The sequence below is a fragment of the Neovison vison genome, chromosome 11 (genome assembly GCF_020171115.1).
Source record: "Neovison vison isolate M4711 chromosome 11, ASM_NN_V1, whole genome shotgun sequence".
Taxonomy (NCBI): Eukaryota; Metazoa; Chordata; class Mammalia; order Carnivora; family Mustelidae; genus Neogale; species Neogale vison.
Window position 1 is genome coordinate 13,152,679 of NC_058101.1, and position 17,405 is coordinate 13,170,083.

The 17,405-nt window shown below is 37.4% G+C and overlaps 1 pseudogene; it reads left to right on the top strand.

Moving 5' to 3' along the window:
* Positions 1-7,349, top strand: part of LOC122890174 — a 41,080-nt pseudogene extending 33,731 nt beyond the window's left edge.
* The last annotated feature ends 10,056 nt before the right edge of the window (positions 7,350-17,405 follow it).

Sequence of the window (17,405 nt, forward strand, 5' to 3'; positions counted from 1 at the left end):
CTTGTGATCTTTCTCTGTCAAATAAATAAAATCTTAAAAAAAAAAAAAAAAAAGATGCCATAAACTTGTTAGGGAATAAGCTCAGTGTTTTAATTAGAGTAAGATGACTTAGTCAAGAGAATCAGAGACAGAATTAGAGTGAAGATGCATGATTACTGCAGATTTTCTTTAAAGACTTAAAAGAGTCTAGCAGTTTCTTTGGATCTAAATTGACAGGAGAGCACAGTTCTGACACAGAGAAGCATATCCCTTTGGGAAAGGGTTGGCTCTCTTTGTGTGTTATTCCTTTTAACCAGATATGGTGGATTGTCACTTGAATGTGAATGCATTTTTGTCTACTCTTTCTCTTGTCAATATCCCATTGACATTCACATCCATTCACTCTTTCTTATCAATGTTTCGGGGCAATCACTGCTTTAAACAACTGCTCACAAAATTAAAAGGCTCACATAGACAACCGTTACTGATCATTATCTTCCAAATTCAAACATTTCATTTCACTTGCTTCTTATAACAGATCAGAGCAAGGCCGTACAGATATACGGAGAGCATACGTGACTGATGAGGTTGGGGGAGGAAGATGTCCATCTGATTTGAATAAATTCTCAGGAAACTTCATGTCCACAGTTAGTCCTAACTTCTCCAAGACTGTGGGCTTTTCCTCAGTGGAGAGTTTGTTTACTAGAGCAATGCATGCATAATAATAGCAATATCATTGTATGCTAGTGAACTCTATTTTAAGCAGGTTGTGGACAGGGAACAATAACTCCTTCTGGCAACAAGATAGCAGGGGGCATGGATGCCCAGGAAGAGGAATGGCCTTGGCAAGCTAGCCTGCAGCGGAATAGTGTGCACCGGTGGGGAGTCACTCTGATTAGTAACAGAGGGCTCGTCACTCCTGCTCACTGCTTCATAAAGTAAGCTCTGCACCACGGAAGGCCTCAAAGCCACTCATGCACCAAAAGTCTGATACATGTCTTTCAAGAATATGGCCACACAACTAAGCCTCCAAATGTTCCATATTGTGACGTATACTCTCAAAATTACTCAATGAATCAGTTAAAAAAAAAAAAAAAAGATATATTCAGGCTAGAATAGGATCTGCACTATTATATTTGGTCCAAATGATTCTTAGTTTTGGGTTGGCTGTTCCATGCATTACGGGATATTTAGCAGCATCCCTGGTCCCTCCCCACCAAATACCAGTAGCATCCCCCAGGGACGAACAACCACAAATGTCTCCAATTAACACCAACTGTCTCCTGGAGGACAAAATAGCCCTCAGTTGAGAATCACTAAGCTAGACTTAATTCAATTTTATAAAGAAACTAAATCCCAAGTAGAGCACTGGTCTCCTATTTCTTTCTCAGAATTATTTCATCTGGTCTGATTTATTTAGTCATAAGTATTTGAATTCATCCTGCATCCTCCCATGTACATAGCAGCCCGATTTGAAATTATTATTTCTTTAAAGGGTCTATTATTGCACCAAGCATTTGCTTTTTTTTTAGCCCTTTGTTTGAGGTTTCATTTTACTAATTTCTATTTGTTTATGTGGCACTTACTGTTTTTTTTTTTTTAATCCCTCTTACCCTTGAGACTTTGAAGTGCACTTTTTTTTAAATATTTTATTCACTTATTTGAGAGAAAGCACAAGTGGGGAGACGGTGAGAGGGAGAAGCAGACTCCACGCTGAGCAGGGACCCCAATGTGGGATTTGATCCCAGGACTCCAGGATAATGACCTGAGCTGAAGGCAGACACTTAAGGACTGAGCCACGCGAGCACACTTTGAAGTGTTCTCACAGCACTATTTTTCAGTGTTTAATATACAAACCCTTGATTAACAAATAATAGTAAAAGTCAGAAATATCTTCCTGTTTATAGTCTTTTTAATTATTTTTATGAACATATAATGTATTATTTGCCCCAGGGGTACAAGTCTGTGAATCATCAGGCTTACACATTTCACAGCAATCACCATAGCCCATACCCTCCCCAATGTCCATATGTTTATAGTTTTTAATGATTGTAAAAGAAGATTTAGGCTATTTCCTTAATTTCCATAAGTTTACTCTGTGTCGTAATCTTGCACTTTTTATTTAATCTTACCATATTTATCTTTCTAAATATTCTTGAGCCTTCTGGACAGATAAAATGAGTTCCCATGGCTTATCTTTTAAATACATTTTATGGGGCACCTGGGTGGCTTCAGTGGGTTAAGCCTCTGCCTTCAGCTCGGGTCATGATCTCAGGGTCCTGGGATCAGGAACCCAAATCGGCTCTCTGCTCGGCAGGGAGCCTGCTTCCTCCTCTCTCTGCCTGCCTCTCTGCCTACTTGTGATCTCTGTCTGTCAAATAAATAAATAAAATCTTTTTAAAAAAAAAAAGAAAAAGAAAAAGAATGGAATGGTAGTTTTGGGCTCCTCTTAAGTGACCCACAAACACAGCAAAGTATCAAGGATATTATAATTCATGAAAAGTACCATTACCCCACACGCGATAATGACATTGCTGTTGTGCATCTGTCCTCACCAGTATTACATACAAGCAACACCGAAGAGCATGTCTTCCAGAAGCTACTCACACATTCCCACCCAAGTCAGATGTGGTGGTCACTGGATGGGGAACACTGAAGTCTGATGGTGAGTTCCTAACCTTCCTCCACACATGGTTTGAATTTGAGTTTTTGAAGTTAAAAATAAATATTCCTTATCATAACTAATCTGAGAAATACGTTCTATAGATCATTTTAAAGGGGACAATGTGCAATGGATTGAAAATTATCCTCAACCACATTCACACAGAAACCACAATTTCATTGAGCTTGTATCATAATTTCCCTTAACAGTGGCAGTTTTTAAATGCATTATTTAAAGAAGTAATTCATTTCCTCCATTTTATTCATTCGTTCATTCACTCATACAATAAATATTTATCTTGATTATTACTTTTATTCCAAATACAGGTCCAAGTGTTTTGGATATATTATTGAATAAAATAGGCAAATATTCCTGCCCTCACAAAGCTTACATTTAGAGAATCTCCACAAAATATAATAAATATTTGTTTTATGCAGGTAAGCACCAGAACAAACAAACAAGACTGCAGAGGACTGGGCATTTCTAATGAAGAGAAATGAGTAGTCCTGTGTGACAAGGCAATGCATCCCCATGACCTTAATAATGTAAAGATTTAGTGGCTATTTATGTTCATAAATGCATCTGAAAGCAGAAAAAATAAATCTAAATTCTATGATTCAGAATTACAGTAATGGCAGAAAATCTTAAAATGATTATAAAGTGTATGTTTCTGGAATATGAATTTTTCATTTTGTTTTCTAAGACATACATGTAATCTACTTTATAACTAAGAAAGGAGACAAAATCCTAATTAAAATGTATGTTTTACATTGATTTGGAAATTGTACCTACCATTAGGAATTAATAAGCCTAGCCAGAGATATTAATATTAACTTAACAAAAATTGTATGATTTTCTTCCTTTAGGAACAAGTCCTAATATACTCCAGAAAGGATTAGTGAAGATCATAGATAATAAAACCTGCAACAGTGAAGAGGTATATGGTCATGTGATCATACCTGGAATGTTGCGTGTGGGGTTCCTGAAGGGAAGTGTGGATGCCTGCCAGGTAAATCTGCCTACTCCATTTTCAAGATTTTTTTCCTGTGGTTTTTGTTTTTTTTTTTTAATTCCAATTTGCTTATGCAATGTTCTCAAAAGAAGAAAAATTTCGTATTTAATAAGATACTTATTAAATTAAGATACTAATGTGCTAAACCACTCCTACCGTTATAAGAAGCTGTCAGGAGGTGTGGGGAAGAGACTAAATTTGGAATAAGCAATAGGAGATGAATGGAATATTGACAACTTCCGTCAGATTGGCTCTTTCACTGAGAAGCACTCAACTGAATCCAACACCAAACCTAATGATCATGGAACTTTCTGAACTGAGGGTGGTTCCAATACCCTAAATATTTTGTTTATTTAACGATGTTTATATAGCATCTCCGTGTGGTAGGCACTGTATTAAGCTCTTTACAAATATTAATTTATTCAAGTTGCAAAAACGCTGTGGTATATGTTTGTACTATTATAAACTACTACTATTTAGTACATAGTACATAGTACTATGTACTATTATAAAGTACTACTACTCAGATGAAGACACTGAGACTATGGTTAAGTAAATTGTTTAAACTCACACAGGTATTAAGTGTAGACCTCAGACCTTAGACCCTGGGCTACATAGTCTATACTCTGAATGCCACACGAAGCTGCCTTTCCTTATGCTTAATATGCTTCAAACACCTCTGGTGCCATTTACAAGTAATAATCTCAGAGTTAACAAAAGTACTACTGCAGTTATCTAGGCAGGCAGAATCAGTGGTAAGTCCAGAAAAACCATTTATTTTATCCATTCGTTTTTTATGGATTACTACGGGCCAGAAGGCATTATTCCTGCACTCTAGGAACGAGAAGACACACAAGCAAGTACTTGCAATACATAATTATGATCTCTAATTACAGATTCCCATCTTTCAACGGTCCCACTAACCCTATTCTTCCACTGCAAGTCATGGCTTTAAATGCCAGTTTCTCGCGATTTTATCTCAGTCCATCGCCCTCAGCGCCATGACTCTCTTCTAGTCTGATGCAGCCTAGAGGTTTTATCATTTCAGCCACTCAACTGACAGCCCCCTCAGCGCCTTCACCATCTTCTACGTCCCCACACCCATGCTAATAATCTCCAACTACAGAGCAATAGGACTATTTCATTGGCTCCTATTTGTATACTCCTGATCACAACCAGAAGAAATCTTGCAGCCTTGTAAACTGGTGTCATATCATCACAGCTGGGTCCTCAATACACTATAGAATTTTTTAATACGTCCTTCATAGTCTTCGTCAGCCTTTCATTACATTGTTTGAATGTGTCCCTATATGCCCTTATATTCCTTAACGTATGACATTTCCCTCATACTAACTAGAAAAAAGAATGAAAGAAATCATGAGAACTCCTTTAATTTCTTTTCTACATGATAAATTTATATTTGTACTTCTCCTAACCTTCCAGGCTCAGGCAAACAAATCTCTTCTACTCTTCAAATCTAATCTTTTGTCTGTATTCTTCATCCCCTCTCTATCTACACAAGCATTTGAACTTTATATTAATTTGAACTTTCTTCCATATTTCCTGAACTATCCCAACCCAATGGGCTCTTTCTCATATCCTGAAAACAGTAGTAGGTCTCTCCCTTAATATACCCTCTCTGTCTTTTTCCCTTCTTGGTCAAATCTCTACAGAATAGTTTACCATCATTGTTCCATATTCTTAACTTACTCTCTATCCCACTGCTTGCAGACTTTTGTTCTATGAGACCAGTGAAAATGTTCTAGCCAAGATTACTAATGATGATCTAATTACCAAATCTAATCAGGCAGAGTGGAAGATGGACTGGAAGAGATCTCAGAGATACTGAGATCTATTTTGCCTGAGAAAAGTAATGAGGGCTTCAACGGAGACACAGTAGGAATAAAGAGACAAGACAGATAGACAAGACCGTGGGACTGATTAGAAGTGAGCAAGAGGGAAAAGGAGGAATACATGCTAAATTCCATATTTCTTCCTGAACAACTGAGAGAAGATGTACAAGAGATAAGGAAGGTTTGTGGAGGATGAAGTTTGGAGTGTGCTAAATTTGAAGTGCCTACATAATATTGAGGCATATATGTCCAGTGCGTCTTTAGAAATAAAAATCTTGGGCTCAGGAAGAAGTTACTAGATAAAAATCTGAAATTCTAATCATCTGGATGGTAGTTAAATTCATGAGCGCATATACAGTTGTTCAGATAAGGTATGTAAAATAAAAAACCCCTAAGTAATAGAACTCTGGTATAAATGCTTTTAAGAGGCAAAGAGTAAGAGAGAATAAAGATCAGAATAACAAAAACAAGAAATTGGTGTCACAGGATTCCAGGGATCAGAGAAAAAGGGAATAGTCAATAGTGACACATGCCAAAGAGTGAGACAGATGCTGGAAAGAGTGTGTCAACTTCAACAATCATTTACTGGTAATGTTTAGAAGGTTTGTCAGTGGAAAGAAAAACCATTTAGAAGAAAGTTGAAAAAAAGACAAGAAAATGGAAATTTCAGTATAAATTACTATTTCAAGCCACTTAGCTATATGAAAGGAAGATAACTAGGACAATGGAGGTGGTCTTAAGATCCAAAAAGGCTGTCATTTCTTTTGATGGGCAAAACTGAAAAAAAAAAAAAAAAAAGTATATGCCTGGTGGGGAAAGCCAGTGCAGGAAATGAAGACAAAGGAAAACAAACAAGAGAAGATTATTGATAGAACAGTGTCCTTGATCCAGAAACCAGGTGGAGGGATTAGCCTTGCAAAGAACTAAATACCTCCATTTATCTGACAATGAGTGTAAAACAGAGCTGATACAGATGAGTTAGGAAGTCAAAAGAGACAAAGACAAGAAATGGAGAGATGCTCTCTATTATTCTCCACTTACTCTATGAATTTGAAATAAAGACTAGATTTTTAAAAACTGTACCATAAGTTTTGTGTACTGTTTGTGGAATGTAAAATGGTGCAGCCTCTATGGAAAATAGCATGGTGGTCTACGGCCATACCACCCTGAACGCGCCCGATCTCGTCTGATCTCGGAAGCTAAGCAGGGTCGGGCCTGGTTAGTACTTGGATGGGAAAATAGCATGGTGGTTCCTCAAAAAATTAAAAATAGATTACAATATGATCCAACAATTCCATTTTGGGGCATATACTCAAAAAAATTGAAAGCAGGAACAAAAATAGTTATTTGTATATTTAATCCATAGAAGCATTATTCACAATAGCCAAAAGATGAAAGCAACCCAAGTGTCCTTTGATGGATAAGCGGATAAACAAAGTGTTGCATATGCAAAAAATTGAGTAAAAAAGGAAGGAAAGGCTGACACATGCTTCAACATGGATAAAACTTGAAGGACACTGTGTTAAGTGAAATAAGTCAGTCACAAAAGAACAAATACTGTATGACTTCACTCAATATTGAAATATCTAGAGTTTTTTCGCCCTTTTTCTGCATCTCCCTGTTTTTATTACAGAAGAGGAGATGAAGCAGTATTCATCTTTAAAGTATAGTAATTGTTTGCATCCTCTTTCTCTGCAGGGTGACTGCAGCGGACCTCTGGTTGGTACAGGTTAGAAAGGCACTTGTAAGCTGGGGACATGAATGAGCTCTCCCAAACAAGCCTGGTGTCTACACTGGAGTAACACACTATCGAGACTGGATCTTGTCCAAAACTGGTCTCTAGTGCAGAACTTCTTTATAGTTTCAAATTTGAAAATCATACCCTTGTTAAATGTGTTTGTAATTCCCAAACCACATTTAACTTAGAGTACCTTTCTTTATGTGCATTTAATGTTGCAAATATAAAGATATACAATTTTAGAATTATGAAAAATTTTGTATACTAGATTTTGAAAAGGGGTTAGTGACAGCAATGAACCAGGAAATATAATTTCCCCTTTACTCCTCTAATTACAGACTGAAGGTAATTATATGAACAAATATAAACTACAGTTTACTAAGGAGGTCTTCTCTACTGATTTGTAGAGCCAGGTCCCTTAGGAAATCATAGAATAGGTGTTAGGGATAAGCTCCCTTCTGAGTATATAAATAACTCCCTGCTAAATCACAAGGTGCCACAAGCTCCATATATTGGTAGGTTGTAGCCTAGTGAATTGCCATTTAGTGCCTATAAAAATCTCTAAAAAAAAATTGTCTACTGTTATGCCCCAATAATGGGTCCATGATTAAAGGAGCGAGACTGATATAAAGCAAAGATCAAGCAAAGCTTTATTTCCCGCCAGGCATCAGGAATCTAACCGAACGTTGGGGGACACACCTCTTACAAGAGAGGGCAACCCTTCTCTGTTTCACAGACTAGCTTTCAAGGGCAAAGGCCATGCAGTGGGGCCTGACCACCTTTGTAACACACACAGGAAACTCCACAGTAATGCTAGGTGACCAATTGAATTACACTTACCCTAGTAGACATTTGAACCAGCCTATCACACCTTGATTAGGATTGGTGCCAAAAAGGTTCCCAAAGGGCAGGGGCCCATACTCCTTGGTAGCTAGGGAGACAGTATGCAACCCCCCACTGATCGGATGTCTCCACCTGGCCTGACCTATCTGGGCTTTGTTACCTGGAGCTGGTTTCCGGGACTTGTTTTTAAGTGAATCCCCTGGGGGAAAGGGAGCAGGGACAGTTTAACTTTAATGAAAGCCTCTTGCTTTCATTACATTTCCTTACATCTACACGTATTCTTTACTGTCTTTGTGCCAATGCTAATCTCTTCTCTATTTATGGCTTCCTCACTTTGATGACCCAAAACAGCATGTTAGTCCCATGGGGTACATTGAATAAATAAATACCAATGCTGGTTGACTTGTTCCTGTTTCTCTTCCATACGTGAGGTCAGAAGATGTTTCTCACAAACACACACGTAATAGTAAAATTATCCTCAGGCACATGGACTATGTTTCACTATGTAGGCTTGAACATGCTCTGCAGATAGCACTGTATTACCTAGCTCCACTCTCTTGTCCTCAACAATATCAATTATCAGCCAGAAGTAAGCAACATGGAAATTTTGCCTTCCCTTCACTTTCCTTTTGCCTACACAGAATCATTCTACCTAAGGGCACAGACGTGTATAAACACACTGGTAGGGTTCATGACAACTTGCCACGTAAACAGATCAGTTGGCTTTTATCATGAATATTATCGCATGGCGGTACTTTCCCAGACTGCGCTCCAGCCCTTCTCTTTTTCATCACCAGTATTCCTACAGCTACCACTAATAGCTTTCTTTATGGTAGAAATTTTGTCCATAGACCCCCAAAATAAATAATAGTAGCTAACATATAAGACCACTTACTATGTACCACTTGACATGCATCATTACACTGAGCCCTCACAACAACTGTGTGAGGATGGCTCCCTCGTCATGTCAATTTTATAGATAAGGGAACTGAGACAGAGAGAAATGAAGCCTAGAGTTTATAACTGGCTGAGCTGGGATTCAAAATCAAACAACCGGATTCCAGAACCCACACTTTAAACAGCTATGTTCTGTGATAAGGCTATAACTAAGATCCACCTAGCATAGTATTCTAAAATATAATATTTGTCATAGACTATATAAATGAATTGATATAGTAACTTTATTATCTGATGGATTTAAAAAATACTTTGACATATCTCAAGCTATACATTAATAAGAATTCGTATTCCTCCTTTTTAATTTTTTAGAAATTAAGTATTTACAAAAAGCTATATGGATATTGGGATACTGGTCAGGAATCATTGGTCACAAGTGAGATAAACCCAACTAACAGTAGCTTAAATGAAAAGAACACATTTTCAACCCAGTTAACTAAAAATCCAGAGATCCACGTGTGGCAGAGCTGAAGCTAGCTCTAGGGGCTCAAATACTGTCATGATCTCTAGCCCCATCTGAACTTTTCCCTCCTTTGTCTTCATTCATGGCCGGATGCTACCACTGAGGTAGTAAAGACCTGCTCACTGGCTCTAGGATTAGGTTTTCTTTAGCGCGAAGCTAACAGTCCCACAAAAATATGGACTCCTGCCCTCTGGCTCCAGTAAAAAAAAAAAAAGAAGAAGAAAGAAAACAAAAAAGAAAAAATCCTGAGGCTGCCTATGATGAACCCAGCTTGGATCAGGGTATCCCTCCGGGAGGGGGGAAGGGGAGGTTCATCAATAACCCCTCAGAGCAGGGAGGATCATTTCAAGAAAAAAAAAAAAGAAATGTTGGCTGACAAAAAAATAATGGTCATCTACTACTCTGTGCAAAATGTGCTATCTTCTGAATCAATACCAGTGTTATTCTAAATTATATTACCTCACAACAGATACCATATTTTCATGTGTTTCTTGTTTTAACAACAGATTTTAGATAAAGCAGTATTATGCTGTGCCTATTCTGGTATCTTAGAAAAAAGCAAGATGATTTAAGTCACTAGTACTCTTCTTTACCTGACTTCTTTGCGTATAGCAAGTATATGATATTCCTGTTGGGGGGAGCGGAATACAAATACTTTTTATTTTGGAAAATAAGTTGACATAAAAACAGGTATGTTAAGTAAGCAGCACATTTAAGGAATCTGCCACTTCAGGGGCTCCTGGGTGGCTCAGTTAAGTGTCTGCCTTTGGCTCAGGCCATGATCCCAGGATCCTAGGATCAAGACCTGCATCCGGCTCCCTGCTCAGTGGGGAGTCTGCTTCTCCCTCTCCCACAACCCCTGTTTGTGTTCCCTTTCTTGCTGTCTCTCTCTCTCTCTCAAATAAATGTTTTAGAAAATCTTTTAAAAAATAAAAAATAATTTTTAAAAAGAAATCTGCCACTTCCAAATAGGGTCAGCTTAAGTGAATCAACCTGCATAATGATACACTCTGGGATGACAGACTTCCTTTTCCTCCTCTTTACGAGAGAGACTGAACAACAGGGAACACCGGTTAGAATAGTGACTGCCCACTGGGTCAACAATGGGTCTCTCCAGATTCAGGTATTCCTGCTCTAAAATAGTACCTGGCAAAACTTAAAAATGAGAACTTTGAGACAATAGTGAAAACTCAATATACTAAGTATAAATAAATTATTATCAAGTTTATTAAACAGGTAATTTAAACATTAAACATTATATAAACAAGTAAGTACCATATGTTGAAGTCCACTTTTTCCGTCGATCCCTCTTTACTGCTAAGTAGTAATATTTTAATTAATTTATCAGGTTCACTTCTCAGTTGGTTTCTTGCTTCGCCTGTTCCAACACCATGCCTTTGTGACTGCTACAGCCGGAACTTTCCAGCATCTCCTTCAGCATCTTTGTGACTGTTTACACTCTGCTGTGGCTTAAAGACTCTTTTATCAGGTAATCTAATATCTGATAAAAACCAGTTTTATGGGTGCCTGGGTGGCTCAGTGGGTTAAGCCGCTGCCTTCGGCTCAGGTCATGATCTCAGGGTCCTGGGATCGAGTCCCGCATCGGGCTCTCTGCTCAGCAGGGGGCCTGCTTCCTCCTTTCTCTCTCACTGCCTGCCTCTCTGCCTGCTTGTCATCTCTCTCTGTCAAATAAATAAATAAATTCTTAAAAAAAAAAAAAACCAGTTTTATTAGAATTTGCTACCCTTACTGCAGATTAGTATTTTTCACTTTGAACTCTGATTTGTCTTATTTTTACTCAGACTGCTGCTTTTCAGGACTCTTTCGCTAAGCAAACGATTCTTGTTATGCCACCAGAAAATGCATGTGGCATTGTTCAAACTCTCCCTGCCATAATTTAACTTCCCTCAGAAGATCTTATAGGTTAGGTAAAAAGCTGGCTTCCTCAACGATTTTCATCAAGACTTTTCACTAACTAAACAATACAAAACAAAAGCAAAAACTTTTGTAGATAGTTTTTTTTCCTTCATTTCCAAGGATTGTTCTGTTAAAAAAAGAGAGAGAGAGCCATATGACATACGTTTTCAAGTATGAGGAAAAAATAGTCTTGTCACACTTTCTTTTAACCCTTCACTCTATGGGGGTTTTAATATAAAGTGACATTCTTTAAGAGGAAATTTCTTGGGGCGCCTGGGTGGCTCAGTGGGTTAAGCTGCTGCCTTCGGCTCAGGTCATGATCTCAGGGTCCTGGGATCGAGTCCCGCATCAGGCTCTCTGCTCAGCAGGGAGCCTGCTTCCTCCTCTCTCTCTCTCTCTCTGCCTGCCTCTCTGCCTATTTGTGATCTCTCTCTGTCAAATAAATAATAAAATCTTTAAAAAAAAAAAAAAAAAAAGAGGAAATTTCTTATTTTCCCAAATAGTTCAAATGACATTTCTTAAAATTTTTTCATACTAAGAAAACGTAGGGGCTGCTGGGTAACTGTTGGTTAAGCGTCTGCTTTCAGCTCAGATCATGATCCTGGGGTCCTGGGATGGAGCCCCGAGTCAGGCTCCTTGCTCAGCGGGAACTCGTCTTCTCCCTCTGCCTGCAGCTCCCCCTACTTGTACACACTCTCTGTCTCTCAAATAAAAAAATAAAATCTCTTTTTAAAAATGTAACATCCATGTTATAGGCTCTCAGTCTATTTTTTCCATATCTACAATTATGACACACAGGAACAGTTGTTAAATTAATGAAAGAATGAATGAATGACTAAAGCTTGGAAACTAGTTCCTATGACTATTAAAAAAGGCATATCTAAAAAACTAAAGCACAACATTTTTTTTTTAAGATTTTATTTATTTACTTGACAGAGATCACAAGTAGGCAGAGAAGTAGGCAGAGAGAGAGGAAGGGAAGCAGGCCCCCTGCTGAGCAGAGAGCCCGATGTGGGACTCGATCCCAGCACCCTGAGATCATGACCTGAGCCGAAGGCAGCGGCTTAACCCACTGAGCCACCCAGGCGCCCCACAACATTTTAATTAAAAGAAATCTGTGCATAATAAAGGAAAATAACAGAAAACTATTTTGAAGCTGACAGAGAACTTAAAAACATGTCAGGAATTTTCCAGGTTAAGAGCTGAGACCCCAGAGGCTTGAGAACCACACAAGAAAATGGGGATCGCTCGATTCCCAACATTGTGCTCTTTCTTCTCTACTATATCCATTATGAAAATATAGTTTAAATTCCATTGCAGAGAATGGTATTGCCCTCAAACGCTGATTTCTTAGGATGATCTCTGAGGAGACTTTGTGGCTGTGGGGGACGTTGCTGCTGCTCCCCCCAGATGCCTCTAACAGGCGCGGACATGCCTCCACCTGCTGTTGAGCCCTCCCCTCTGAGAAACGCCCTCGGTTTATGGGAGCCACCGCCCAAATGGGCCTGAGAAGCGATACCTCTCCCCACCTACCAGGTGGGCCTCAACCAGTGAGTAACTGATGCAGGAGAACAGAAGCTCAGCCCCTGTCCACAGGGTGGGCAAACCATGGTGCCCATTTACACAGCAGGATTCCACGTGGGATCTGGCTAAGCCTGGAGTCCCGCTGAAGCCCCATTTGCCCGGCTCCTTCGTCTGCCCTATCTTGCTTTCCTCACTCCCTTACAGGCTTGCCCTGTGGAGCACCTCCTCAAATCACCTGCACAAAAATCACCATCTCCAGCTCTGATTTTAGGGAACTCAGCCTAATACATTGGTTGATTTCATTTTCAGATTAATTAGTTAGGGGATGCCATATTTTTCCTAAAATACATGAATGTGTTTTTCTAATTCAATAAACCCACTATAGTAAACCCAAATGAATCTTTATTGTTCCAAAATATCTTCCCTCAAGTTCCTTATTACAAGGATGATGTTTCCTTGGATTGTGCTATAAGGTCAGATGCAAGTGGTTTAAGCATCTGAATGTTAACAGTACTGATTTTCGGACACTGTCTGTGTTTAACTGAACTCCCAAAGTTATCACTTCACTTTGTTTTTAATTCATCTTTTCATAAAGAAGTATCATGCAAAAACACTTCCAAGTAACTAGCCATGTCCTGGTCTGTAAAATTCCAGCTAATCAAGTTTTGTTATTCAAAAACTTTTGCTTTAAGAGATTTTTCCCCCCTATGGGTGCTTTGATGATCTAGTCAAGGAAAAATTCTATATAACAAATAATACTATATCACAGATATAGACCCCTATCAATGAAATTACTCTTTATAACAAAAGCCTTGAATATATGATATCTGCATTATAGACTGAGGAAAATAAATTAAGGAAGGGTTACCTATAAGCTTCCCATTATTACGCCTATCTTCAAAAAATAATACTAATTAGTTTCCAAATACACATTCTAGCAAAACAATCACAAAAACATTCCAGATAAAGGACAGTAAAATCATCTATTTGCGTACAAACCTTTTTTGCAGACCTTATTAAATAACTACAGCATCTCTGGGTATCCATTCTCTCTCAACCTCAAGTCCTAATGATTTAAAAACATCATATTGATTTTTATTTAAAAAAAATTTTTTTAAGATTTTTTTAATTTATTTACTCGACAGACAGAGATCACAAGTAGGTAGAGAGCCAGGCAGAGAGAGAGAGGGAAAGCAGGCTCCCTGCTGAGCAGAGAGCCCAATGCGGGGCTTGATCCCAGGACCCTGAGATCATGACCTGAGCTGAAGGCAGAGGCTTAACACACTGAGCCACCCAGGTGCCCCTATAAAAAAAAATTTTAAAAACTGTTTTATTAAAAATTATCCTATAAAACTGATGTCACTGTCATTAGCTCCAAAAGGAATAGTTATGTCTCATGGAGAAGGAAAGGTTGCTGAGTGGGTTTTGTGAAACCGCAAAGCCTAGAGTTAAAAGCCAACCCACCTAGATTCAAACCCCTGTTCTGCCACATAATTTGCTGTGTGAAGGTAGCTGACATTTCTATACTTCAGTGTCCCCACTTATAGATTCAGAATGGTCATAGTATTTGCCTCAAAACATAGTTACAAAGATTAAATGACTAGCTACAAAGCACTTAGAATAGCTCCTGATACATAATAATTTCTATATTGGTATTTGTTAAGTAAAATCTTTACTTACAAGAGGTCAACATACTTGAAGAATTGGGATAACCATTTATTTGATATTACTTCCCCCTGTTAAAGAAATGTAAGTTAGAAAAAACAGGGAAAAATACTAAATTGAGAATTGTTTAAGTCAGTATATTCTTATTCTGGTGGAATAGTCTGTGCAAATTTGTGATACATTATTCTCATTATTTTATTAAGTAGAAATTGGGAAATTGTTCAATTTTATAAATACAGAGAAATTTCCTATGCTTTCTCTGGAAGTAGCATAAGTAGTAAAATAAATTTTAAAAGGATTTATTACTATTATTATATTATTATTTATTACTATTTTCCCAGAAAAAAATACTACATATTAAATATTTGTAACATTATACTAATTATTTCTAAGCTAACTTCAGTGGCACTCAAAAGTACTTCTGCCATATTCTTATACCTCACTCAGATATAGAATGGAATTAAATGTTGGAAACCTATTTAATTCTGTCACAAAAAATATTAAACCTTTGCATACTAGACTGTATGGGGCACATAACACAATTTAAAGCAAGTAATAGTGATGATTTTTTATAAATGCCCACTGAAAGGCACATGAAGGAATATAAAGGTCAATAAACCACTCTTAGAAACATCAGAGCATTTATAGAAACACTTTTAAAGGAAGGAATCTGAATGAAATAATAGTGAATATGTTATACAGGAATTAATAGGTTGTCAAATAATTTTATGGGAACCCATAAATTACTGAAACTTAATTTGAATAGAAATGGATAATTCTGGGGGTGGGAGGTTGGGGTACCAGGTGGTGGGTATTATAGAGGGCACGGATTGCATGGAGCCCTGGGTGTGGTGAAAAAATAATGAATACTGTTTTTCTGAAAATAAATAAATTGAAAAAATTTTTAAAAAAAGAAATGGATAATACCTATCTCTCTGTGTCAAATAAATAAATAAAATCTTTTTTAAAGGGGGGAGGAGGGGAGCATGGGTGGCTCAGTGGGTTAAGCCTCTGCCTTCAGCTCAGGTCATGATCTCAGGGTCCTGGGATTGAGCCCCGCATCAGGCTCTCTGCTCAGCAGGGAGCCTGCTTCCCCCACCTCCACCCGCCGCGTGTCTCTGCCTACTTGTGATCTCTCTCTCTCTCTGTCAAATAAATAAATAAAATCTTAAAAAAAAAAAAGAAATGGATAATACCAATAACCACAGATACTTTCTAAACTGTATTTTAAATTTAATTTATGTTATTACACATTTGCATCATAAATTCTCCCATCCAAGTACTAACCAGGCCCGACCCTGCTTAGCTTCCGAGATCAGACGAGATCGGGCACGTTCAGGGTGGTATGGCCGTAGACTGCATCATAAATTCCTAAAATAATTATTGGACATGTAGCTTTCAAATGTCCTAAGCTGAAAAAGATGAGATTAAGATGGTCATATTTTAGGATTGAATTACTTTATAAGATGGAAATGCTGAATGTGTCAACAGAAAATTATCAGCAAAGAATAAAATTGAAACCATACTACTTTCAATATCCAGCAGCCCACATGAAGTTTAAATGCATAAAAATATCTCAACATAATGTAATTATTAAATGTCTGGAAATATCAAATATAACAAGCTTTGGCTGGCCTTTCTTTGGTAACTACAGTGCCTAAGACATAATGTTCAATAAATGTTCAATTAACTGAATTATTGAAGTAAAAATGATCGCTCTTGCTTCATTAACTCATATTTATTACATATCATTAATTATAATTAAAACAAAAAAGATTACTACTTTCAGTATTTAGTGACTGTATCAATTTTGACAAATAAATGTGATCATTATACTCCTGTTTTTTCATTCACTTCATAATATTAATGATTTTTGTTCTATGTTTTTTGCTAATCTGATCTCTCATATTATATTTAAATTATCAACCATAATTTCCTATCCTTTACATCTGACACCACTATACTGGAATAAGAACTATAATAATGTCTCATGGTATGATTCTCCAAATAAGATATACTCTCAGAAAATTAAAGTGAATCTTCCATTTTAAATGCTATGCATAATTTAACATGGCTTAGAAAAAACTGTATAGCTTTTAGGATTTGTTCCTCATTTCCATAGCAATTTCATGGAACTACTTCTTTATAATTATATATATATGTGACATATATATATATGACATATATATTTATATATATTTTTAATAGCCCACATTCCTTCCTCAAATCTTTCCAATTAAACTGAAATGAAAATTCTCCCCCTTTTACTCACTAAGTCTGTGACACCACAGACACTATCATTCTTGGTTAAATGAAGTTAATTCATGTTGTGAAAAACAGGGGAAAGCATATATATTCCTTTTCTCTGATAATTTGCTGCGTCTATCTTTTCTTCCTATTATAAGCAAAATGTTCTACCAAATACTCTTCATTTGCATACTTCTCCTTTAAAAGATGCCCAAAGGATACAAATGTTGTGATCTGAAGGGTCACCTGCACCCCAATGTTTATAGCAGCAATGTCCACAATAGCCAAACTATGAAAAGAATCCAGATGTCCATTAACAGATGAACAGATCTATTATCTATTCAACAGATGAACAGATAAAGAGGATGTGGCATACATATAGATCTCCACAATGGAATATTACTCAGTGATCAAAAAATGAAATCTTGCCATTTGCAACAAATGGATGGAGCTAGAGGGTATTATGGTAAGTGAAATAAGTCTATCAGAGAAAGACAACTCTCATATGGTTTCACTCATATGTGGAATTTAAGAAACCAAACAAA